Source organism: Chlorocebus sabaeus, chromosome 20 (genome assembly GCF_047675955.1).
Source record: "Chlorocebus sabaeus isolate Y175 chromosome 20, mChlSab1.0.hap1, whole genome shotgun sequence".
Taxonomy (NCBI): Eukaryota; Metazoa; Chordata; class Mammalia; order Primates; family Cercopithecidae; genus Chlorocebus; species Chlorocebus sabaeus.
Window position 1 is genome coordinate 79,370,175 of NC_132923.1, and position 27,285 is coordinate 79,397,459.

Genomic DNA, 27,285 nt, shown 5'->3' on the forward strand with positions numbered 1-27,285 from the left:
GTGGCAGATGTTGCATGCAGCTCTTTCCCTCTGCAGTTTATAAGCAGCTTAGCATCTACTCTAAGAGATTACAATCTCAATGGGGGATCCAGACACATGAAAATGGCTCCAACACGTTGCAGGGATCAAGATTAGAAGTAGGTACAATATGGAAAGGAATCAAAGAAGAAAGAATGGTCAGAGACGGTTTCATGCAGCCAGGTTTTGCAGGTTTAGAAGAATTTCAAAAAATGAGAATAGGCAAGAATAAACCTGGAGTAGGAAACAGCATGAGCAAAGGAATAGAGGCAAACAAGTAGAAGTTGAAGTCAGGAAAAAATCCATTATCTGGTATGGTTTTACAGGGGCATCTCCTCTGGCTAAGGAGATGGAATGTGTTGACTGACTTAGCTTGGGTCAACCCAGAGCTGAGAGTGGAGTCAACCTCTGAGAAATCACATACTTCCCCAAATGGGAATTGAGATTTTTCAGGAAGGAGGAAATGAGGTAGAGATGGGTAGGACGAATGCTAAAGTAAGAAGCAACTGAAGAGTATGCTATGCAAAAATATAGCTACTTTTATTTCCCTTTCACAGCTGAGGAAATGGAGGTTCATAGTACTGTTAGTTCCACAAAGATGGATATAGTTCCCTAAGATCATATATGTCATGTGAAAAAAAATGAACTAAATGTATTATCATGGGACTCCAGAATATAAAGGGATGTTACTATCCCTTTGGATAGACAGGACAGACAGGTGTCATGGGCTGTGACCCTGAGCAAGTTACTTAATTCTCCTCCTCCCCTTCCTCCTCCTCCTTCTTTATTTTGCTGGAAAATAGAGATAACAGTGGCACCTACTTCATGGTGTTATTGAGAGGAATAAATCAGACATTTGCAAATATGAGTGACCAGATGCCTTTCTGTTCATTATTGTTTTAGCCCCCACAGCACCCAAGGAAGATGAAGTTCCTGAGGCTCAGTATGGTTATTGGCCATAGGAAAAAACCAAACCACTATCTTGTGAGTCCAAGCCTTACCCACCCTATTTTCACTGTACCGTACACTTAATGAGATCCCTAGCTCTCTGTATGAACGCCTTGCATTTAACAGGATTCACACTGAGGGAACTACACATGCAAATTATTATTAGCATGAAAACAGGTAATTATTATTTTTTTTACATTTGCATCATCTCAGATGATCTTTGTGTTAGACATTCTTTAGCAAAGAATGACTGACTGAACTAAAGGGCTTGTGCCTCATTCAGACGGTCATTAATTCTAAATAAGAAATTCATTTCCTGTCACTCATGTTGCTTAAACAATGCAAAGCAGAGAGTGGCTACAGAGCAATCTGTAAGGGCTGGGACGGAAGCTGGAAACCACCTAGCCCAACCTTATAATTTACAGATGAGGGAAATGAGGGCCAGAACAAGGAAGGTCACACAATTAATTAGTGGCAGAGGCAGAGCGGGGACTGGAGCCCATTTTCTTTACTTCTATGCCAGAGTCTTGCCATTAAACCATGAATGTGATCATCTTACTTCTCTTTGGTTAGGAACTCCTTGATTGTTAAAAACATATTGGGGGCATGGATAGAGAGACATTTAATGTGACAAAGTTTCCAAAATGAAAATATATTAAGAATCCTTCACAAATTCCCTTGTGCTGTATTAATTTTATCATGATTATTTTTACAGTGCACTGTAGGGGCTGGAGGGAATGGGTATCTGTATGTATTGGATGGTCTCATTGGAGTTCTGCCTATGTAAAGGTATGAACTAAGAACATTTTACATTAAAACAGAGCAAATTGCTTATGGTAACAATTGCATAATGAAGGAACACAATGAAGAATTACAGTTCAAATTACTTATCAGGTCTCTTCCATTTTCTAAGTTTTTAAAGTAGAAAATTGCACAGTATAATTACAGTAAGTTAATTTGCATTCATATTACAATTCAATGAGCAATTACATTCTTTTTTATTTTAAAAATATTTTATAAAGTGTGATTTGCATCACTGTGTTTCAAGGGAAGAGTGGTGACTTTTCCCTTGTGAGATTTTTATGTGAATTCAATCATGTAGCCTATACCTTCCGGTAGAGAGTTGTGACCTCTTCATTGTCCTTTGGGACAAAAGGGAAGAGAACCATTTGAAATTTGACTCTGGCTTCGCAGTTTGTGGACAAGAACTCTTCCAGGAATCACAGAATATCAAGGTTTGGGAGAAGTTAAAAGTCTTACTTACCCTTTTCCCATTCATTTTCACCATCTGAAGCTTGCATTTCTCTATCAAATTTCTGCCAAGCCATCATCCACCATCTTTTTATTAACTCCTGTGCCAGGAAGTTCTTTACCTTCTGATGGCATCCACTTCATCACTGGAAAATGCCTCCATTTTATGGAGGGTGCATCCATCTTGGTGTAACCATTCTCGCATTAATGGAATTTAAAGGGTACTTGTTAGACATTCATTGCTTTGGCAGTGCCCTGCCCAACACAGAACATCCTGTTTATATTGTGGATATAACGTTTGATTCAGAACTTGCACTATTAGTGCAAGTGTCTGGGGTGAGCCATTGTAGACCAGTGCTCACAAGGGTTGTAGGGGCTGGTCAGCTGCCCCACTTTCTCTGTGCCTGCTCTTTTGAAAAAATTTAAAATTAAGGCAAAATAGACATATTGAAATGTGTAGCTCTTAAGGGTAGTTTGATCAGTCATATGATGATGGTCCTGTAAGATTGTAATGGAGCTGAAAAATGTCTCTTGTCCTCATAATGTGGTGGTGCAATGCGTACTCGCGTGTCTGTGGTGATTCTGGTGTAAACAAACTTACTGAACTAGCTGTCCATCGTAGAAAAGTCTAGCACAGCCAGGCGCCGTGGCTCATGCCTGTAATCCCAACACTTTGGGAGGCTGAGTCGATTGGATCACCTGAGATCAGGAGTTCGAGACCAGCCTGACTAATATGGTGAAACCCCATTTCTACTAAAACCACATAAATTGGCCAGCTTTGGTGATGGGTGCCTGTAGTCCTAGCTACTCGGAAGGCTGAGACAGGAGAATTGCTTGAACCTGGGAGGCGGAAGTTGCAGTAAGCTGAGATTGCACCACTGCACTCCAACCTGGACAACAGAGCAAGACTATCTCAAAAAAAAAAAACAAAAAAAAAAAAACAAAAAAAAATGTTGTCTAGCACATAGGCTTATGTATAGCACATAATAGTTAATGCTGATAATAAATGACTATGTTTCTGGCCTATATATGTATTATACTCTGATCATTATTTTAAAGTGTACTCTTTCTACTTATATAAAAAAGTTACCTTTAAAACAGCCTTAGGCAGGCCCTTCAAGAGGCATTCCTGAAAAAGGCATTGTTATCATAAGAGATAACAACTCATACATGTTACTGCCCCTGAAGACCTTCCACTGGGGCAAGATGTGGAGGTAGAAGACAGTGATATGGATGCTTCTGGGCCCTGTGTAGGCCTAGGCTCATGTGGGTGTTTGTGTCTTTGTTTTTAATAAACAAGTTTAAAAATAATTAAAAAATTAAAAAATTTAAAAATAGAAAAAACTTATAAATTAAGAAGATAAGGAAAATGTTTATACAGCTTTACAATGTGTTTATGTTTTAAGCTAAGTGTTATTACAAGATCTAAAAAGTTAAAAAAATTCAAAAGTTTATGAAGTAAAAAAGTTATTACAGTAAGCCAAATGAATGTATTATTTAAGAAGTCAAATTTTGACTGGGCACGGTGGCTCACACCTGTAATCCCAACACCTTGGGAGGCTGAGTCAGTCAGATCACCTGAGGTCAGGAGTTCAAGATCAGCCTGTCCAATGTGGCAGAACCCCATCTCTATTAAAAATACAAAAATTAACTGGGCGTGGTGGCAAGTGCCTGTAGTCCCAGCTACTCGGGAGGCTGAGACAGGAGAATCGCTTGAACCTGGGAGGCAGAGGCTGCAGTGAGCCAAGATCACGCCACTATACTCCAGCCTGAGTGACACAGCGAGACTCTATCTCACAAAAAAAAAAAAAAGAAAAATAAAGAAAAAAAAGAGGCAAGCTTAAAAAACAAATTCAACGTAGCCTGCATGTAAAATGTTTATAAAGTCTACAGTAGTGCATAGTAATGTTGTAGGCCTTCACATTCACTCACCACTCACTCACTGACTCATCCAAGCAATTTCCAGTTCTTAAAGCTCCATTCATAGTAAGTGCTCTATAAAAGTAGAGCATATTTTATCTTTTATATTGTATTTTTACTGTACATTTTGTATGTTTAGATTCATAAATACTTACCATTGTGTTATAATTGCCTACAGTATTCAATACAGTAACATGCTATACAGGTTTGTAGCCCAGAATCAATAAGCTATACCACATAGCCTAGGTGTGTAGTAGGCTCTACCATCTGGGTTTGTGTATTTATACTCTGTGATGTTCGCACAATGATAAATAATGATGCATTTCTCAGAGCATATCCCTGTTGTTAAACAGTACTATGCTGTATTTGCCTATATAACCAACACTACATTAAAGATATGTTTATTCCATTATCCCAGAAATCTCCTTCTACCCCTTTCCAGGTAACCTATCTCCACTGAGGCAACTAGTATTCCAACTTTCACTTGCAGATTTATTTTGCCTGTTCTTGATCCTCATGTAGATGGAATCACAATAATACGCTCTTTGGGGTCTGACTTGTCTTCTTTTACTCAAAATGTTTTGAAGATTTGTCCATATTGCTGCATATGTCAGTAGTGTGTTTTATTTCTTGTTTAATAATATTCTACTGTATGAATATTTACAATTTTTGTATCCATTGTGCTGTGTGTAGACATTTGGATTGTTTCCAGTTTTGACCTATCATGAATAAACCTGATATACATTTTCTAGTATATGTGTGTATATATGTTTTATTTCTCTTGGGTAAATACCTAAAAGTGGAATACCTACAAGTACTCCTGAGTAGGTGGATGTTGAACTTTATAAGAAAGTGCCAGGTAATTTTCCAAAGGGTGATACCATTTTACAGTTGTACTAGCATTGTATAAAAAGCTCCACATCCTCGTCAATTATTTAATGTTTCAAATGCTTAGATTTTAGCCATCTTAGTGAGTGTGAAGTGGTGTCTTATTACAGTTTTCTTTGCCTATTCCTCTGGATCAGTGATATTGAGCATCTTTTCACATACCTATAGTTTTTTTTTTTTTTTTTTTTTTTTTTGGTGAACTGTCAAAGTCTTCTGTTCATTCTGATTAGATTGTCTTTTCACTATTAATTGGAAGAATTTCTTTATTTTTTTGGATTCAAGTCCTTTGTCAGATATATGTGTTGTGAATATTTTCCCCAAGTTTGTGGTTTACCACTAAGTTTCTTAATGTTTTCTTTGATCATCAAATGTGCTAAATTGTGATAAAGTCTAATTTATTATTTTCTCATGTTCAGTGATTTTTGTCTCCTCTCTAAGAAACCTGTGCATACCTCCAAATCATGAAGACACTTTCCAAGGTTCTCTTCTAGAACTTTTACCATTTTAGCTTTTATATTTTGTTCTATAAATGTATGAGGAAGAACTTGAGGCTGATTTTTTTCCCATATGTTTACGCAGTTTTTTCAGTACCATATTTTAAAGACTTTCCTCAATGAACTGCATTGTCACCTTTGGCGGAAAAATCAAGTGCATTGATCTATTTCTGTGTTCTCTATTTTGTCTCATTTGCCAATTTATCTGTCTTTAATGCCAATACCATAAGGTCTTGATTACTATAGCTTTCTAGTAAGTCTTGAAATCAGGTAGGATAAACTTGCTAACTTTGTTCTTCTTTCCCAGGATTGTTTTGGCTATTCGAAGTCCCTTTGCATTCTCATGTATATTTTTAATTTACTTGTCAGTTTTTTCGAAAAGTGTGCTAGGAATTTTATTGGGATTGTGCTGAATGTATACTTCAGTTTGGGGAGAAGTGACATCTAATCAATAATAAGTGTTTCAAACCATGAACATTGTATGTCTTCCCATTTATTTGGATCTTCTTTAATTGTTTTCATCAAAGTTTTGTAAATTTTGGTGTAGAAAGCATGCACAACTTTTGTTCAATGTATTGCTGTGTTATTATAAATTATAACTGTTCATTTTTCAACTATCTGATCAGCTGTGTAATTTTGGTAAATAATTTAACCTCTCTGAGCTTATTTCTAACTTGTACAATGAAAGTTCATGTTTTTCTTAGAACAAAGGCAAGTATAAATATAAATACCTTTCTAGAGTGCTTTACATATTAAATTAAATTATATATAGGAAGTGCATATCTGGTATATTAGACAGAAATTTTGGTTGAAAGTGAAAAAGAAATCCAACAACTTGAATTACCTTAAATAATAGAGGGGACATATTGGCTCATATAACAGAAAAATCTGGGGAACAATGGAAGTTGGCTTCTGGCATGGCTAAACCAAAATTCTTCAACAATGTCCTCATAAATCTCAATTTCCCCACCTCTTAGTCCTCTTCGTTACCTTAATTTTCAGAAGACTTTTTTCATGGAATGGGTTTCTGTAGCTATAGGCTTAACAACTTTCCAATTTCCAGCCTAGTAACAAAGAGAAAGCATTTTTTTTTTTTCCCAGTTGCTCCATCTTTTGCTACACAGTTTACCCATCTAACCATCTCTAAATTCTGGTCAAGAAATGTGTTGCTCTGAGTCACCTGTCCAACTCTGGAGCTGGTTCAGGTCTACCAAAATTAAATGGAAAAAAAAATTACCAGGTGGAGTAATGGTTTCCCAATGAAATCTAGGTGTTGTTTTAAAAGAAGGAGGAATGGCCCCAGAGAGGCAGACAACACATACCTATCATACTTTTAACCTTTAACATAGAGGCTACAAAATATGCAGCAGCTATATCATATGCTATGCTGATTCTTCTCTTTTTTGATATTCTGTAAGCATCGGAAATTCAGTCTTTTTTTTTTTTTTTTTTTTTTTTTTTTTTTTTTAAAGGAGTCTTGCTTTATTGCCCAGGATGGAGTGCAGTGGTGCAATCTCAGTTCACTGTAACCTCCACCTCCCGGGTTCAAGCAATTCTCCTGCCTCAGCATCCTGAGTAGCTGGGATCACAGGCACGCACCACCACACTCAGCTAAGTTTTGTATTTTTAGTAGTGATGGGGTTTTACCATGTTGGTCAGGCTGATCTTGAACTCCTGACCTCGTGATCTGCAGACCTCGGCCTCCCAAAGTGCTGAGATTACAGGTGTGAGCCACCGTGCCCGGCCCAGCCATTTTTTATAGCTTTTAGCCTACTCCTATTTTCAGGCATTAATATCACCTTAAGCTCCACTTTATGAGTGAAAAAAATTGGGGGTTTGTATTGAAACATAAGAGTCCTTTGACAATCACTTTAGCGCTCCACTTTTTTTTCTACTGTGCATTTAGCTAAAGAGAGCAGATTGCAGGCATAAATACAATTGCCAGTGTTGCTGCTGTCCTCTACCTGCTCCTTGGAAAAAATGAAAGGAGTGCTATTTATAGCTATTGTAAACCAGAGTCAAGTTTAGTAATGCTGCCACACAAGCTTGCGCTGGAATCAGGCAAGGCTGGTACCACGAAAGAAGAGATGTTCTGTTTTGATGAAGTTGCATAGAAATATTTTTTCATTGCTTTTTTGACCTCAGAAGAGAAACAGCAATTGGACATTTTACTTATGTCCAGGGCATACAAGAGAAGTATCTGAAATGTAGTTAAAACAAAGTTTGCAAAGTATTTGTTTCTTGTTGTGTGTGTGTGTGTTTTTAAGTGGATCCTTTTGCTTTCACTCTAAATTTCAAAATTCTGATCATGGCACTTTGTAATTTGTTCATGCATGCTTCTCTAGAGTCAACTACAGCCACTCTCAGAGGGGAATCTCTGTTTTGCCTTTTTACATTCTTTTTTCTTTTTCTTTTTTTGTTTTTTGGCCTGAAATACCTTTTCTTGCTTCACCTGGTTACCCAATTATCTTTCAGGATGACATCACTTCCTTCATGAAGTCCTCCTCACATGCTACCTTGGGTTAAATGCCCCATTTGATGCTCCCTTAGCGTCCTGTACTTGGCATTGTCACAGTGTTCATCTCAATGTAATATGATTACGTGTTTCCTTCACTTGGCTATGAGTTGTTTCAGGACAAGTTTTTGTTTGTTTGTTTGTTTGTTTTTGTTTTCTTTCCCTGCCAATGCCTAACATTGTACCTGGTATAGAGCAAGCCATCAGTAAACATATTTTTAAAATAAAGGATAGACCTTTCTTATTAAAATACAGAATCTGAGTATAAACATGAACTTGAATAAAAGGGAGAGCGAGAGGATTATAAACCTTTGAAATCGTGCACATTCTATGTTAGTATACTTTGAGCATATTATATCTCTATTAAGCTTGGTAGGAGTGTTCCGACTGAACTTTATTAAAAATTGTATTAACTTGAGGTTTTATGTACACAGAAACATTCCTAACAAGCACGACAAACTATTTAATGAATTGTGGCTGTGTAATAATTTGTGTTTGAAAAACTCCATTCCACTTACAATATCATCACAAAGGGTAACATATTTAGGAGTAAATTTAACTATCGATGTGAAAGATCTGCACATTGAAAACTGAAATGTTGATGAAAGAAATTAAAGACGACGCAAATGAACGGAAAGCTATCCCATGCTCATGAAGTAGAATAATTAATGTTGTTAAAGTATCCATACTATCCAAAGCAATTGATAGATTCAATGTAATCCCTATAAAATGCTACTTACATTTTTTCACAGAAATAGAAAAAAATCCTAAAATGTATATGGAACCATAAAAGACCTTGAATAGCTAAAGCAGTCTTAAAAGATAATTACAACCCAGAGGCATCATACTACCTGATTTCAAAGTATGATACTGGAATAGTATGATACTAGGAGGAAAACTGACACCTAGACCAATGAAACAGAATAGAGGGCCTAGGAATAAATTCACCCATATACCGTCAACTAATCTTTGATAAAGTCATCAAGCATATATAAAGGGGAAAGGATAGTCTTTTCGATAAATGGTGTTGGGAAAACTGCATGTCCACAAGCAAAAGAATGCAATTGAATCCTTATGTCATACCATATATGAAAATCAACTCAAAATGGATTAAAGGCAGATGCAACACTTGAAATAATAAAAATCCTGAAACAAAACACAGAGGAAAAGCTCCTTGGCATTGATCTTCACAATGATTCTTTGGATATGGCACCAAAAGCATAGGCAACAAAAGTGAAAGTAGACAGATGGGACTACATCAAACTAAAAACTTCTTCATAGCAAAGGAAACCATCAAAAAAATGAAAAGGCAACTTACAGAATGGGAGAAAATATTTACAAGCCATGTATCTGATAAGGGGTTAATACCCAAAATATATAAGGAACTCATTATTACTCAATAGTAGAAAACACGAATCATCAGGAAAATGCAATGAAAACCACAATGAGATATCACCTCACACTCCTAGCACTTTGGAAGGTGAGGCAGGAGGATCGCATGAAGTCAAAAGCTCAAAATCAGCCTGAAAAACATAGCCAGACCTTGTCCTTATAAAACTTCTTGAAAATTAGCCTGGCATGGTGGCACTTGCCTGTAGTCCCAAGATACTTGGGAGGCGGAAGGAGAGGGGTCCCTTGAATCCAGGGCTTTGAGGCTGCAGTGAAATCATACTACCTGATTTCAAAGTATGATACTAGAATAGTATGATACTGGAATGAAAACTGACACAGACCAATGAAACAGAATAGAGGGCCTAGGAATAAATTCCTAGTGATGGTACCACTACACTCCAGAATGGGTGACAGAGTGAGACCCTTTCTCAAAGAAACAGAACAAAACAAAAAACAAAACAAAGAAACAGAAAAACAGTTTTGTTCTTTTTTTTTTTTTTGTAAAAGACAAATGTAAGAAGCATTGGTGCAAATGAAGAGATAAGGGAACCTTTGTATGCTGTTGGTGGGATTGTAAATTGGTATAGCCATTACAGAGTATGAAAGTTCTTCAAAAAACTAAAAACAGAACTACCATATGTTCCAGCAATCCCACTTCTGGGTATATATCCGAAGGAATTTAAATTAGTATCTCAAGGAGATATCTGCACTACCATGTTCATTCCAGCATTATTCACAATAGCCAAGACACTGAACTGCCCTAATGACAACAGATGCACGGATAAAGAAAATGTGGTATATATGTCTACAATGAAATACTATTCAGTCTTAAAATAGAAGGAAATCCTACCATTGGTGAAAACATGAATGAACCTAGGGGACATTTTGTTAAGTGAAATAAGCCAGACCTAAAAAGACAAATACTGCATGGTCTCATTTGTATGTGGAATCTAAAGCAATCAAACTCATCAAAGCCAGAGAATAGAATCATGGTTGTCAAGGGCTAGAGAGTGGGGAAAATGGGGGGATTTTGGTTAAAGGGTAAAAACCTTCAGTTATATGATGAAAAGGTTCTGGAGCTCTAATGTATAGCATGGTGACTACTGTTAATAATTATGCACTATGTACTTGAAATTTTCTAAGCTCTTAACTGTTCTTATCACATGCACAAAATTAGTAACTATGTGAAGGTATGGATATGCTAATTAGCTTAATTGTGCTAATTATTTTACAATGTATATGTATATCAAAACATCATCTTAAATATACACAATATTGAGGCATTATTTGCCAATTATACCTCAATAAACTACAGAAAAAGAAAAAAGTCCATAGTTTACACCATAAAATTTTATTACACTCTAGCCAACGAGTGTTGTAATTGAAATAGTTGTAGGAATAAACAGAACTAAATAAAATATAATACACAAAATGGGCTTCTTTGCATTCCTTTCTTTGGAGGAGTAGTAATAGCTAATAGGACTTACGATGTCTGACATTTGATTTTTATTTCCATCATAGGTCAACCAGCACTTACATAGGCTTCTCCTTTGAGTATCTTGAAAATCATGTGCATAGTTATAAATTATGTAAAGTTCAATAAAACTCTATTTTGCCCATGTGCAGTCTGCTCATGCCTGTGTCTTTTATTTGGTTGACTCCAACATCCTCAAAGGTAGAACATGTTTCTGATTTATCACCATTATTCCCAATGTCTACCACAGTGCCTGACATACAGAATGGACTCCATAAATGCCTGTCAAATTAAAACGAACTATTTTAGAACTATTCTGGGAAGAGAATCAATGTTTATGGGGTAACTGATTTATTCAGTGCCAGGCACTTCCAATATATTATCTCATTTAAGGCTCACTGTGATCTCAAGAAGCAAGTATGATCCACCACCATTGTAGGGTTGAGAATTTTGACGTTCAGAGAAGTAACTTGTCAAAGATGAACGAAGCTCATTAAATTCCAAACTCCATACTTTATCCAGTGTAATAAGAGTGCCTTCCCCAATGGCCTGTTGTGAAGGTTAAATGAGTTAATATACGGAAAGTATCAGAACTGTGTATGAAACATAATAAACAATATATACATCTTTGCTGTTCTTATTTTACTGTTTCTCAGGGTAGATGATAAAGAAATGTTCACTGAGATTTTTTTTCTTAAGCCATTCTTAATACAAATGACATTGTTATTTTTAAAAAGAACAAAAGAAAAAAAAAACCTTAATTCTTAGGTGACTTGTTTCATGACGTGTTTAGTACAACAACTTAAAATGTTCCTTTATGATTTGGTTTAGTTTAACTTGAAAGATCATTGGTGGGTAGTTTGTGTGCAGTTAGCATCTACTTGTTATGCCTGGATTTGAGAAAAGCTTTGCTTGTTACCCCTGTTGAATTTCAGGGAAATTTGCCCAGTTTCCATGGTAGACTTGATTCAACACTGAGCAGAGATAGAGTCTTGTATTTCCATTACTTGGCCAATTCAGTGTCATGAATTCCCTTCAAAGTCTGTAATCATCATGTCAATAGAAAGCCAAACAAAGTGAAAGGTGGGTGAAGACAGGTTTTAAAAGTAGGGCCTTACGATGCGTGTAGTTGGCCTTCATGTTCTAAGGCTATCCTCAAAGCATTGAGAAACTTTAATGCTTTTGGTAGTCAATGAGAATTTAGACCTGTGTGTCCATCATAACAGTTTTCTACCCTCCCTCCCCGTTTCGACCATGTCTTCTCAGATTTGTCCCTCTTTTCTTAGTAGAGTTTAGACACTTGAGATGTGTCTTCATAGATGAAGAAACTGAAGTTAATCTTAATTGAGTTGCCTGGTAAGCCTGAACTTCCTACACAGTGTGGAACCATATCTGGCGTCAACTGTCCTCAGTTTCCAGAACTATGGAAAACTTGGAGAGACTTGGGCTAGTTTCCCTGCTCTCCACCCTTAGATTAGCTGGTCACACCCGGAGGTTGATAGAAACCGAGCAGTATCAGGGATAGGACCTCCCTCCCACCTTTTTGGGAGTTTCATCTGATCATCTCTTCTTGCAAGACTGCATTCTGCTATGACCTCACAAATTTTTCTTGTCTCTATGTAAATTGCTGTCTTTTCAGGTGGTGCGTGACAGCCTCCGTTTGCTCAGGCCTCCATTTGTGCGGAAGCTGTTATTATGGAGTAAGTTTAATGGGTCGTGAATTTTGTGGAGAAAGGGAGGGTCTCTTGATGACTCTGTATGTACCAGCCCTGGACCTACTGGCTCCACAAGGAGTGCATTAGGCTAAATATTTTTAGCCCATTGATTCTGGAGGTAACAACCCTAAAAGCTTCATTAAATTTCCGTGGGTGAGTGTCTGAAGCTAAGAGGAAAAAAAAAAAAAACCCAAAACAGAAAAGCACAAATCCATCGCATTAGCTTTGTTATTACACAGCTGGAAAACAGAAGTGTAGCCCCTAAAAGAATAAGGGTAAACTTTTTAAGGAAGGGTTGCCTGCCTCTTGCTTTCCTTTTCTGCACCTAGGTCCAGCCGGGTGTTCTGTGTGCAGTGCGAATCTACACATTATCAACTTGATTTGATTCTCCAGGCTCCTCTCTCCTCCTGCGTTCAGGCCTCTGGAGACAGGTATGCCACACAACAGGGATTTCCTGGAGTTGAATCCAGTCTCAGGGTGGAAGAATGTTCAGAATGACCCAATCTTTTCTGCGACTTGGTGTTTCTAGGATCTTTGTAAGCTAGGACCCTAAGCAAGGAGCAACCGACTGCGCTGGAGCCGCCTCCCGCACAGCTTCGGATCAGAGGATTGTTTACTCCCAGTCATTCTAAGAGCCGAGTAAGGGAGTCGGGGGGAGTAAGCCGGAGTTAACCACGGTCTGCATACTCTCAGGAGCACGGGTCTTTCCTAGGACGGAAACGTGACACATGCTAGCCTTTTCCCTCCCAACTTGCCCAACTTTGCCTGGGAAGCCGCAGTCAAAACAGGAGCCACCAAGCCTGCGCTGGCGGCTGGGGGCGAGCGCCCCCTCCTGCCAAGGGGCGTGGGGGCAACATGCCCTCACAGAGACTCCCCTCGTGGTTTCGCCCATACTGGCACTCCGTATATTTAGGTATGCGTATGTTTTCGAGGCTTGGATAAAAGGGTAGACCCTAGAGAAAAATGAGAGGGGCCAGGCGGAGCTGCGGCCAGTGGTGGTGATGGAGGAGAAAACACTGGATACTTTGTGACAACCCCCTCCCTTACCCTCTTCACGCTGGCGAGGCTGGGGCGGGGACCCCTCGCTCTCGGCTTGTCTCTCCCGCTTCCACGCCAGGATGGAGAGAGAGCGCAGGGGCTCCAGAGGCGCGACTGCAAGCCGCGGCGCCCCCGCTCGCTCGCTCGCTCGTTCTTCCACCTCCTCGTCGCCACCGCGGCTCGGCTAAGCTCTCGGAGCGCGCTCAGGCTGCGCAGAGAGCGCCCCGGAGGGAGCTGGAGCCGCGAGGCCGGGGCGACGAGAGCACTACCAGGCGGTGGCGGCGGCCGGGGAGCTAGTAGGTGAGCGGCGCCGCTGGGCGCCGGGCGGGTGCGGGGACCGGCGGGGTGGGGGCCGCGGGAGGAGGCGGGTCCGCGCGGGTGGCGGTCTCCTCCCCCTACTCTGACGCGGGGCCCGTGGCTCCCGGGGAGGATGGACCCAGCTCGGCGCTCGCCCGGGCTTCCCCGGGCTGCAGAGCGCGCCTGAGTGCCGCCGCCCGCCGGGCATGGGTAGCCGCTTCCTGGGCGGCTGCGGCAGCGGAGGAGGATGCTCTGAGCTAGGCGAGGTGAGGCGCGGCGGGGGCGCGCGGCAACCCTTGAGTTCAGCGCGTCAGGTGCCCCGCGACGACGCGGCGCCGGGGAGCCAGGAGGCTTCGCTGGGGCCCCCGGCGCGGAGGAGGGCTCCTGGGACGCGCCACTCAGCAGTTTGGCTAGGGGTGCTGCGAGGATGGCGACTGCAGCAGTTTTTCGCCTTCTCCCTCCACTTGCTGGGAGGAAAGGGGCGACTTCTCTTTCTCTCTCCTGCCACCCACCCCCGCGCCCCTGTCTCCCTACTTCTGACCACGCGCGATCCTGTCTCCAGACTTGTCCACCCTTGACACGCGTCTCTCTCCAAGACCCCCTGCGCCCTCTTTCCTCCTGCGGTCCTGGCTCTGTCGGTCCTCGAGCCTGCCTTCTCCCGCTGTCCCGTGCTCCCGAAACTCCCTCCCTGCCTCTCTGGTGGCCAGACTCTCTTCCTCACTTGGCCGAACCCCGTTCTCACTTCCCTACTCCTCGGTAGCTAGGTTCGGCTTCGACCTCTCGAAAAACCGACTCTATCCCAGTAATCCCAGCCCTTTCGCGGGCACCGTGAGAACTGGATCCCGCGTTCCTTGGACCCCTGCCTTTCTTCGGATCTTCTGTGGACTCTGTTCTTTGCCGCTCGACCCCCTCCATCCACTCCCCAGCACCCCCCTGCCCACACGCCCAGTTAGTCCCCTCCCCAGCCCGCCTCTCTTCCTTCTTTCTGCTCCAGACGCTCTGACTTGGATGCAGAGAGCTCAGTTTTTTTGGGTTTTTTTGTGTGTTTTTTTCCTACCAGGGAAACTTTAAATCTCTGTGGTTCGGCTCGTAAGGCAGGCACACAAGAGGGTGTCAACCGCCGAGAGAACCCAGAGGCAGGGAGTCCGAGATGGGGGGAGGTCGTGTCGCGGCGTCTGAAAGGGGCCACTGGGTGAGTGTACAAAGTAAATTTCAAAACCAGGGTGACTGCTGCAGTCAGGACTCTGCCTCCGCTGGCTGCGTCCCGGGGAGTATTATTGTGCCCTGGTGGGAGGGCGCATCTTTTCTCTGCACTTTTTAAGGCACTTTTTCTTTTCTCTGTTTTTGTTTTTTGGTGGTGCTGGTGGGCCTGATGGGGGCCAGTGGGCACAAGGGAACGCTGCCTGGAGAGGCGGACGCCACTTGGCTGCTCCCAGACCTGCCAGACTGTGTACGTTTCACTCCGTGTGAACTACCCCCAACCCCCAACTGCATCGCACAAGTCCTCATTGTTGGGGGTCTGCTGGGGCACTTCCGCTTAGGCTGGGAGAGTCTGAAGGAATGGCGTGGGGGTAGGGAGGCCGGGGGCGCTTGGCGACCGCTCGGCTCTCGGCGGCGGGCGGAGTGGAGAGCGCCACGGCGCGGGCATCTGTGCGCTCCGGTGTGTGTGTGTCGCGAGGCTGGGGTGCGCGCCCGCGTGGGTCGGTGTCTGCGTGTGCGTTTGGATGTCGGCGCACGCCTGTGTTTAACTCCGTTAGAAAGAGGGGCGAGTGTAGGGCTTGCGGTAGCGAGAGCGCCTTTCTCCGCCTGGGAGCTGGACGGGGGCGAGCCCGCCTGCGAGCTGGATGCTCCAGTGCAGCTCCTAGCCAGTCAACAGGGACCCGGGCGAGAATCCGCGCCGTCGTTTCCACCTCCTTCCTGCTCCCCTCCTGCTGGCCAGTTAAATACACTTTCGCAGTGTTGATAGTTTTGAATAAAGGCCGTGTGGGGATTCCACTACACTTTACAACACTTAACGTTTTCAAGTAATCATATAAATTAAAGGTGGCTTACGTTTAGAACCCCCTAATTATCCAGTTCACGTTGGTACATTTATGTGCCAATTATAGGTCTTTGGGAAATCCATAAAATTATAAACCATCCCCACCCCTTGAATTAGCACCCATTGTTTTTGTGATCTCCGTGATGAGTGATTCTGGATGGCACCGGAACTGCGCAGGCACGAAGATAGATGGGGGTTCGGAGATGTCAGAAGGAGTAGGGCCCCCCCGCCACCCCCGTGTCTTTCACTCCCTATCCTGACAAGGCTTGGTGACAATTCTGGGAACCGAAAGTGATCAAAGAATTTCTTGATTTCCTATTGAGAAGGGCGACCTAATCAAAGCTGTATAAAAGTCAACTTCTAAGCAATCAGAAATTGTCTGCTGATGTTCTTGATTGAAACCCCAGCATTCAAATGGAGTATTGAAGAACTCGCAGAAAGGTCTTTTGAAGCGCTATTGTTCTTTTCCGTACACAGAGGCTCTCTTAAAGGTTTAGGAAGTTCAAAATGCAGTGGTTTGAAAGGACTGACTTTGTAACTATTTGGCAACGCTGGGAGGATCCGCAGGGATGAGAAAAGAGGCCGAGGTGGGAAGTGCAAATATGTTGTGACCATCTTCTTGGGAACGGTGCTGCTATCAAGTAGGAATTCAGTTCTACCCATCGAGTTGGCAATTAAGTCTCTTCTAAAGCAGATTTAGAAGATGATTTTTAGTAGTTTTTATTTTTTAGTGGTTTGCTTAAGGTCTGAATAGGCATATCTGAAACGTTTAATCATGTTCATTGTAGTCAACGATAAAATCTGAATAAAAATTACTTATTGTTGATGAAGCTCATCTCACAAGCTGTTTCACAGTATGTTTCATTTGCAAGACACACCATTGTGTGAGGCTGCCGGGAAGAGATTGTATCACGTATTGTTCATTTTCTCCTCCCAACCCAGAGAGGAATATTCTTCTTCATTCCCCTTTGCCCTCCAAAGTAATTTTTCTTAAATGGGTGAGTGTTTGGCTTGGTACCTGATAGTACCCATCTAAAAAATTGCATTTGGTAGATTTAGGATGCTTGGAGCTACCCTGCAGGCAGATGAAGAATCTAATGGAGGCAGCATTTCATTTTGATAATTCACTCAAGTCAAACATTTTGTTTTTGCTGGGATTTAATCCTTCTCTCAAGCTAATAAAGCAAACAAAGCAAGAAAATCACAGTTTATGTCTTTTAGATGGCACTTTAAAAATAGTATAAATTGAAGGGTATTGTCAGGAACTTTAATGTTATTTAGGACTTACTGAGACAAAGAATACTCAGTGGTTGAGTTAGGCAGTTGAGGATGAATCGCTTCACCTCTCACAACTTTGCTTTCATCATCTGCAAAACGGACAATATTACCTACCTTGTGGGTCTTGGAGCAGTTTTAGGGGGAAAATCGTATGATTGGGTGCTTTGGCACGTAGCAGGATTTGAAGAGAATGATAACTCTTAGTAATAGACAGCATGGAATTCTGTTCCAGAAGGTGGATGGCATTTGGAATGGGAAGACCAGGATTGAATCCAGCTACTTCTGACTTTGTGATGTTTGGCAAGTCACCTTTCATGTTAATAAAAAAGAATAATTAACCTTTATGGAGTGCTACTCAGAGTCAGGAATGCTTCTAAGCACTTTACACATATTAACTTATTTAATCTTTAGATAACCCTAGGATGTGGATACTTGTATTCTCATTTGCATTAGCTAGATAAGGAAACTGGGGCACAGGAAGATTTTGGTAACTGGCCTGAGATTACATAGCAAATAAGGGATGGAACTAGGATTTAAACCCAGCCATTCTTGTTCCAGGGGCTGTCCTAACCACTGTTATGCTGCCTCTGAGTGAGGAAGTGATCCCAGCTAGTTCCCAGGGTGTAAAATTTAATGGAGAATAATGAAATAGTAAGACTTCTATAGGAGCAAGCTGCATATTTCCCCATTTTTAGATGCTAGCCACACAAAATGGTGTTACCTTATTATCAACAGGGAATGGGACAATGATAGGCATTTTGAACACTTGTGACTCTGTGGCAGTTTCTATCAGGCATTGGTTAGTAATGGTTCACATCTGGTTACTCTGTGAAAATGTTTATTAATCAGGTAACAATTAGTAATCAATTAGTAAATAATTGTTTAGGCAATTAGTAATGCAGAAACAGCATTACTGCTTTTCTCAGTTACTAGCTGTGGTCAGCAGAGATTCTCAAACTAAAAAGTGGTTTGACAGGTGGTAAGGAGTCTGGACTTGGTTTCTGGACTGCCTGGCTTCAGATCTCAGCTCCACCAGCTCTGCAAGCTGTGTGGCCTTGGCCAGCTGATCTACCTTATCTGTGCTTTAGTTTTCTTTATAATGAAATAACAGTACTTACGTCATAAAATTATGAAGATTACAGGAAGTAACACAAAGTGCTTAGAATAATACCTAGCATGAACAGTTACTTAGCTATTAGTGTTTTCTTTCTTTCTTTCTTTCTTTCTTTCTTTCTTTCTTTCTTTCTTTTTTTTTTTTTTTTTTTTTTTTTTTTTTTTTTTTTTGTTGCCCAGGCTGGAGTGCAATGGCACAATCTCGGCTCACTGCAACCTCCACCTCTCAGGTTCAAGTCATTCTCCCGCCTCAGCCTCCCGAGTAGCTGGGATTACAGGCATGCACCACCACGCCCAGCTCATTTTGTATTTTTAGTAGAGACACGGTTTCTCCATGTTGGTCAGGCTGGTCTCAAACTCCTGACCTCAGGTGATCCGCCTGCCTCGGCCTCCCAAAGTGCTGGGATTACAGGCGTGATCCACCGCACCGGGCCTAGTGTTATCTTTCAAATGAGATAAAAACCCATCCCCTAGATAATGAAAAAATTTTCTATCATTGATATTCTGAGAGTTATGTATCCCAATAGTATCTGGTCTATCTTTAGGAAGAGATACATTTTAGGATTTTAGGCAAAGTTGTTTTTTTTTTTTTTTAATTGGAAATATTTCCTTACACATTTTGGCTGTTTGTGAAGAGGAGTTGTGGAAGTACACATCATGTTAAAATTTCCATGCCATTTTACTTTTCCACAGTTATTCTGAGGAAAGTAAAATGACTTTGATTGAATTCTAGAGGTGTGTTTGTCAACTCTCCTAATTTACACATTGAAAGAATATTAGACTTGCAGAGATACGTAACTTTACAGCTGAGAGACACCTTCGCAACTCGGGGTTCTTGGACTCCTTGTCCAGTGCTCCTTTCACTAGACCAGATTGTCTCCTATACCAGGATAGAGACGTGGCTTGAAAATATAAATAAAACTTGGCAGAGAAGGTGTTGTCAGGCTAAGAGCATGAGCCAGCTAGACATTCTGTACTGAAAAAAGCATGTCAGTAGGAAAAGAAAACCCCTCCTCTGGTATGTACATTTATATCCATGAAAACTCGCACTGAACTGAATCTGTGAAATGCATATCAGGATATGAACTCATATAAAAAAATTAAAACAAGTCATTAATCAAATTAATCACCTGGATATTTCCCTTTGATTGGAGAGCAAATGTTCAAGTTTCTTTTTCTTTGACATGTTCTTTTTATTTTTCTTCCATTTGGTCTTCAGATGGGGGAAGGTTTTGGTTCAGGAATCGTAAAACTCCTCTGGCATCTCTTTTATGAAATATGTAGCATATTCTATTGGAAAGAAATTGCCAGCTTGCTTTTATTATTATTATTTTATTTTATTTGAAGCTGACATATAACCAATCTGCAATGCCAGTGGGGGAGTCTCATAAACAGAAAGGAAAATAGAAATAAAATTCTGCTGAATAGAAGACAGCTAAAATGATGAAAATTTTGTGGTGGTAAAGGCGGGCTGTTTAACTTAGGGTATCAAAATAAGGGGATGGGCCCTCTCAAATAGTTGTAAGTAGTTCAGCATGAATTCAAATTGGCTATCTTGACCACCTACAGTGAGTCTTGCAAATTACCAACCCCATGTCTCTGCTCCGAGCTTCATATTGATTTACGATTTTCTTTGTTGGTCAATCTCTGCATCTCTTGAATGGACTCATGATCTGTTTGTTTGGTATCCATCAGTTCAGGCATCTCTTTCTTTGCTCTTTCTTTGTCTCTGTCTTTCCTCGTTTCTATCTCAGTCTTTGTCACATTCAGTCTTTATGTCTCTTTGTTTTTATTCTTATTAGTGTTGCAATTGAAAATAATAGAAAAGCTGTGAATAGGCATTGAGAGAATCTGGGAAATTGAGAAACAAAATTCTGGTCATACACATAAACATCACTTCTATGTCCATTCAACAAAGGTTTACTGAGCACCTACTTTGTGCTTGGCTCTGGCTCTGTGCTAGGCATTGTGAAGAGTACCAAGATGCAATTGTGCAGTTTCCCATCTAGGGACCTGGTTTTATGCATAAATAACTGTTACAGCAGGAGATGTGCTGTGGAAAATATCTATACAGCTATGGAACCTCTGGAGGTGGTAATTTACTCTACCTGGAGAAAGGAAAGCTTGGGGATGGCTTCATTTCATCTAGATCTTGAAGGCTGACCAGGAGTTTCTCAAGGCTTACAGGTGATTCAAACCGATAGGACTTCATGGACAAAGTCAGGCGAGCATGAAGGATGGTTATTGGCTTAGGGATGGGCATACTTGGGTAGAGTAGTAATGTAGAACATGCATCAAAATGGGTTTTTTAATAGAGCATTTTCCAAACTGTGTCCCAGGGAACACTAATGTCCCCTAATATCATTATGAATATTTCAAAAGGAAGAGGGCTCGGAGGGAAAAATAAGTTCCATGTCAAACATTTTTGGAAAGTATTGAATTACATATCCTGTCCTTAGTAAGATATGGTATTTACTGATATGTTAAAGGTTCAGAGATTTTCTGCACTAAAGTCATTTAACTCATGAAGAATTTTAAAAATTCATTTGCCATAGAACCTTTGCTTTCAAGTAGCATTTCTCAGTGTCTTGTGAAATCGATTGGGAAAAATGTAGAGAATCACTTAAGCTTTTTAAGAGTAGTTGTCATTCTATCATGAAAATAATGTGTGTGATTTGAAATGTAGGACGTAATATTTAACCCATTTATGCCTAGTGTTCCTTTATTGGAATGCTGAGCTTGTGGGTGTTATTTATATCCTACTGCTCAAGGTCATCGCCAAAGTCTGATTTTTCACAAAAAACAATTTGCAACCTGTGGCATCAATGGGTTAAGACACACAAAAAGTATAAATAACAATATAATAAAAAGTTTTGGCCGGGCACGGTGGCTCACTCCTGTAATCCCAGCACTTTGGGAGGCCGAGGTGGGTGGATCACGAGGTCAGGAGATCCAGACTCTCCTGGCTAACATGGTGAAACCCCGTCTCTACTAAAAATACCAAAAAAAAATTAGCTGGGCGTGGTGGCGGGCATCTGTAGTCCCAGCTACTAGGGAGGCTAAGTCAGGAGAATGGCGTGAACCTGGGAGGTGGAGCTAGTCCACCCTGGGCGACTGAGCAAGACTTCGTCTCAAAAAAAAAAAAAAAAAAGTTTTGTATCTACCACTCAGCTAATGAAATAAAGCCAGACAAACACAGTTGAAACCTCCTAGTAACCTTTCTCTGATCATATGCCCCCTTCTCTTGGCAGACATAGTCACTCTCCTAAATTTGATAATTCTTTTGAATGTATTTTTCCAGAACAAACCTAAATAATTCCATTGAATTCTCATTCACTTTCTGGCTCATCACTATATCTATAATAAAAAGAAATGGTATTTTGTTCAATAATTTTCCTGAAATAAAGGACATTTATAAACTGTCTAGCTAGTCACTACATAGATAGTAAGAAAGAAATAGTATTTTGCCTAATAATTATACTGGAATAAAGGACATTTATGAACTACTTAGGGGAAGGAAATGTAGCTTCCCTTTTTAACTCTGGTGTCTGGAATGTAGTAGATGCTCAATAAGTTTCTGCTCAATTGAATTGAATTAAATGTGTTCAGTCTCCTGTGGTTCATTAAGTTAATTTGGGCAAAAAGATTAGGGTAAATTAATTGTTTTCCATAGACAATATTGAAATTCTTTGTGATCAGTGGACTTGAAAATCATTTTTTATTGCAGTTCTTTATTTTGTAATCTAGATTTGGGAGTGAATTATAATAATTATCTGTTGAAAGTCATTTCTGTGTTTTATTGACATCTCTTAAAATCATTAACAATAACTACTTATCCAAATCTGTCCTATTAAAACAGTTGATTCACTAGAACTATCTACCTTCATTATAGGAAAAATTATAAATGTAACTGCTTTCATTCAAAGAGGAAATTTTAAAATTACAATGCTGTGTAATTACTCAGTACCCTGACATGAAATGCATTGAAAGTTTATGAAGTTCCATTCGTTGGGCGTCCCCAAGAAATAACTTACTATCAGTAACAGAGTGTTATTGTTAGATACTATCATGCCAACAGAAGCATCTCTTTTGATATATGCAAGGGACACCTTCTTGAAAAAGTTTGCCTTAAACATAAGTCATATGTGCGTGAAATTTTCTTTTCTTATTATCTCAGACTCTATTCATATATTATGGTATATATGTGAACATGTAGAGTGAATGGCAGAATATTGGTGAAGAATGCATGGTAGAATGAGTGAGAGGAGAAGGGAAATGGAAGACTCACAGGCTCACAGCGGGAGGCTTTTGGTATAAAATTGTGGCTGTGTGGGAGACAGTAGATTACCTTCTCTTGCGGGGTTAGAAGTTGATCTACCCCAGGGTTTTCTATCCTTGCTTTCACTGATAAAGATTTCTCCTGGCAGTTTTTGGAGCAGCAGTTAAATCCCAGCAGTTAGCAGAACAAGAGTGAACTTTGTAGTATGAATGATCATAAACATAGAAAAACACTGCACAGAGGGGAAGGAAGAGATTCTGTACAATCCTATTCCCTGGTGATGGTGTAGCAGTGCCTATAATGATGGTGTGTGGTGGTGCTTGTCTTGAATTGCAGGCAATGTTATTCTGAGCAGTATTATATGCCTTACAACATATATAATGTCTTACGAAAGTTCTAGGTATAAGCCACATCCATTCAAATATACTCAGGTTAAAGAAGTAGTGCTAGTAATCTAATTGTGGACAAAGTCAAAGATGGGCCAACCATATGCTGAATCTGAGCTATGGCATGTATTGTCAGAATATAGTTCCAATAAATGCAAAAAGGTTATTTATGCCTTGGGAAGCTGAATAGATTTATAGGCCACATAGAAGTTGGATTTTTGCCAACCTTCTGCTATCTAACTTCTTAATTTTAATGTAGTTGAATTTATCAATCTTTTATGGTTAGCACTTTCTATGTCTTGTTTGGGAAAGCATTTTTTTTTTCCACCCTGATGTCATGAAGATATTCTCCTTTGTTATCTTCTAAAAGCTTTATTGTTTTGTTTGCCTTTCAAATTTAGGTTCTCTAATCCATGTGGAGTGTGTGCGTGTATGTGTGTATGTGTGTAGTGTGAGGTATGCATTTATTCTAATTTTCTTGCATATGGAAAAATTATTTTCCTGGAAGTTAGAGTCAATTTCTAAGCATATGTTTTAGCCACTCTTTTGCCCTAACCAAATTTTATTATAGCTTTTTTAATGAACCTTGGTATTGGCCAGGACACATCCCTAAAAATGTCTTTCTGCAAAAGTGTCTCAAGAGTGTCTTGGCTTTTCTTGGTCCTTTTTCTTCCATATACATTTTATAATCATCTTTCAAGGTTTCGCAAGAATACTGTTGAGATTTGATTTGAGTTTTATCGAATTTATAGACTGATTAAAAGATAATGCTGTCATTAGGACATTGAACCTAAGTCTTTCTACCCATTAATACAGTAACTCTTTCCATTTATTTGATTCTTATTTAATGTCTTTCAATACAGTTTATAATTTTCATCAAACGGCATGCACTTTTTAGCTTAGTTTTAGGTGGTTTATATTTTTGTCATTGCCATTGTAAATGTTATCTTTAAAATTATGTTTTCTAGCTATATATTAATTTTCGTTATATGCTACCTGTATTTCTTACTCTAAATGGCATATAATCAGGAGAGGAGGAAAACCATGGGTGTTTTTGAATGCTTACTATTAAATAAATTCAGGCATCCATGGCAGATATGGCTAGTTCCATTCCAGACCACTGCAATAAAGAGAATATTGCAATCAAGAGTCACATAAATTTGTTGGTTTCCCAGTGTCAATAAAAGTTATGTTTACACTATACTGTAGTCTGTTAAGGGTGCAATAGCATTATGTAAAAAAATCAATGTACATACCTTAATTGAAAATACTTTATTGCTCACATATGCTAACGATCAACTGAGCCTTCAGCAAGTCATAATCTTTTTGCTGGTGGAAGGTTTTACATCAATGTTGATGGCTCCTGACTGATCAGGGTGGTGGTTGCTGAAGATAAGTACCTGGGTCAGTTTCTTAAAATAAGACAATAATGAAGTTTGTCACATTGATTGACACTTCCTTTCATGAAAGATTTCTGTATAGCGTGCGTGCAACACTGTTTGACAGCATTTTACCCACAGTAGAACTTTTTTCAAAATTGGAGTCAGTCCTCTCAAACCCTAACACTGCTTTATCAATAAGTTTATGTAAATCCTTTTCTGTCATTTCAACAATCTTCACAGCATCTTCACTAGGAGTAGATTCCATCTCAAGAAACCAGTTTCTTTGCTCATCCATAAGAAGTAACTCCTTACCCGCTAAAGTTGTAGCATGAGATTACAGCAATTCAGTTTAATCTTCAGGCTCCACTTCTAATTCTAGTCCTCTTGTTATTTGTATCACATCTGCAGTTCCTTCTTCCACTGAAGTCTTGAATCCCTCAAAGTCAGCCATGAATCAACTTCTTCCAAACTTCTATTAATGTTGATATTTAGACCTCTTTCCATGAATCGCAAATGTTCTTAATGGCATCTAGAATGATGAATTCTTTGTTTTTCTGAGATGGAGTCTTGCTCTGTCACCCAGGCTAGAGTGCAGTGGCGCGATCTCGGCTCACTGCAAGCTCTGCCTCCCGGGTTCAAGCCATTCTCCTGCCTCAGCCTCCCGAGTAGTTGGGACTACAGGCGCCCGCCACCATGCACAGCTAATTTCTTTTTGTGTTTTTAGTAGAGATGGGGTTTCACTGTGTTAGCCAGGATAGTCTCAATCTCCTAACCTGGTGATCTGCCTGCCTCGGCCTCCCAAAGTGCTGGGATTACAGGCGTGAGCCACTGCACTGGTCTAAGAATGATGAATTATTTACAGAATATTTTAAAATTACTTTGCCAAGATCCATCAGAAGAATCACTATTTATGGCAGCTGTAGCCTTATGAAATGTATGTCCTAAGTAATAAGACTTGAAAGTCAGAATTACTCTTTGATCCATGGGCTGCAGAATAGATGTTTTGTTAGCAGACATGAAAACAACGTTTATCTCCTTGTATGTCTTCATTAGAACTCTTGGGTTACCAGGTCTGTTGTCAAGGAGCAGTAATATTTTGAAAGGAATCTTTTTTTCTGAGCAGTAGGTCTCAACAGTGGACTTAAAGTACTCAGTAAACCAAGCTATAAACAGATGTTCTGTTAATCAGGCTTCATTGTTCCGTTTTTAGAGCACAGGCAGAGTAGATTTAGTACAATTCTTAAGGGCCCTAGAATTTTCACAATGATAAAGTAGCCAGCTGCATTCACCCCTAACAACAGAGTCAGCCTGTCTTTTGAAGCTTTGAAGTCAGGCATTGACCTCTCCTCTCTAGCTGTGAAAGTCCTAGATGACACCTTCTTCCAATATAAGGCTGTTTTGTCTACATTGAAAATTTGTTTTGTAGTATAACCAACTTCATCCATGATCTTAGCTAGATCTTCTGGATAACCTGTTGTAGCTTCTGTATCAGCACTTACTGCTTCACCTTTCTCTTTTATGTGACGGAGGTGGCTTCTTTCCTTATAATTCATAAACCAAGGTCTTCTAGCTTCAAAATTTTCTCTTGAGCTTTCTCACCTCTCTTAGCCTTCATAGAATTGAATAGAGGTAGGACCTTGCTCTAGATCAGGATTTGGTTTAAGGAAAGACTGTGTCTGGATTGATCTTCTATCCACACCACTAAAATTCTTTCCATATCCACTATCAGGATATTTCTCTTCCTTATCAGTCATGTGTTCACTGGAACAGCACTTTTAATGTCCTTTAATCTGTTTCTTGTTTGCCCCAAGAAATAAGTGCTGGCAGCGAGCTGCACAGAGTGGGTTAAGATCTTTTCCTTTGCATTCACAACTTGGCTATCTGGCACAAGAGGCCCAGCTTTCAGCCTTTCTCAGCTTTCAACATGCCTTCCCCACTAAGCTTAGTCATTTCTAGCTTTTGATTTAAAGTGAGAGACTTGTGACTCTTCCTTTCACTTGAACGCATACAAGCCATTGTGGGGTTATTAATTGGCCTATTTCAGTTTTGCTGTGTCTCAGTGAATTTGGAGGCCAGAGGAAGGGGAAAGTAGATGGGGGAACTGCCAGTCAATGGAGCAGTTAGAAAACATACAGCATTTATTTATTAAGTTCATTGTCTTATGTGAGCATGGGTCATAGTGCCTGAAAGCAATTACAGTAGTTTCATCAAAGTTCACTTATCATAAATAATCATAATTAATGTAATAATAATGAAAATGCTTGAAGCATTGTGAGAATTACCAAAATGGGACAGAGGCACAAAGTGAGCCCCTGCTGTTGGAAAATGATGGTGATGGACTTGTTTGATGCAAGGTTGCTATAAACCTTCAATTTGTAAAAACATGCAATAACTGTGAAGTGCAATAAGGCAAAGTACAATAAAAGTAGGTATGTCTGCCGGGCGCGGTGGCTCACGCCTGTAATCCCAGCACTTTGGGAGGCCGAGGCGGCTGGATCACGAGGTCAGGAGATAGAGACCATCCTGGCTAATGTGGTGAAACCCCGTCTCTACTAAAAATACAAAAATTAGCTGGGTGTGGTGGCGGATGCCTGTAGTCCCAGCTACTCAGGAGACTGAGGCAGGAGAATGGTGTGAACCCGGGAGGTGGAGCTTGCAGTGAGCCGAGATCCGGCTACTGCACTCCAGCCTGGGTGACAGCGCGAGACTCCATCTCAAAAAACAAACAAACAAAGAAAAGAAAAGTAGGTATGTCTGTACTAGGTGATTCACAGGCTCTCATTTGATACCTAGAAAAGTCTTAAGGAAAGGACTCTGGGTAACTTAGCACCACCCTTGACAGGTCACTGCCCTCCT

The 27,285-nt window shown here is 40.3% G+C and overlaps 1 protein-coding gene across 18 annotated transcripts in view; it reads left to right on the forward strand.

Annotated features, from left to right (window-relative positions):
• Positions 1-13,555: 13,555 nt before the first annotated feature.
• DAB1 (DAB adaptor protein 1) overlaps positions 13,556-27,285 on the forward strand; it is a 434,090-nt gene continuing 420,360 nt past the window's right edge. For 13 of the 18 annotated variants that reach the window (XM_038003862.2, XM_007978566.3, XM_038003837.2 and 10 more), the window contains exon 1: positions 14,073-14,216. The gene's annotated coding sequence lies outside the window, so the exon portion shown is untranslated. Of the gene's footprint in view, positions 13,954-14,072; positions 14,217-14,461; positions 15,143-27,285 lie in introns of those variants that run through there. The other 5 variants (XM_007978568.3, XM_038003849.2, XM_007978569.3 and 2 more) reach the window with 3 other exon arrangements.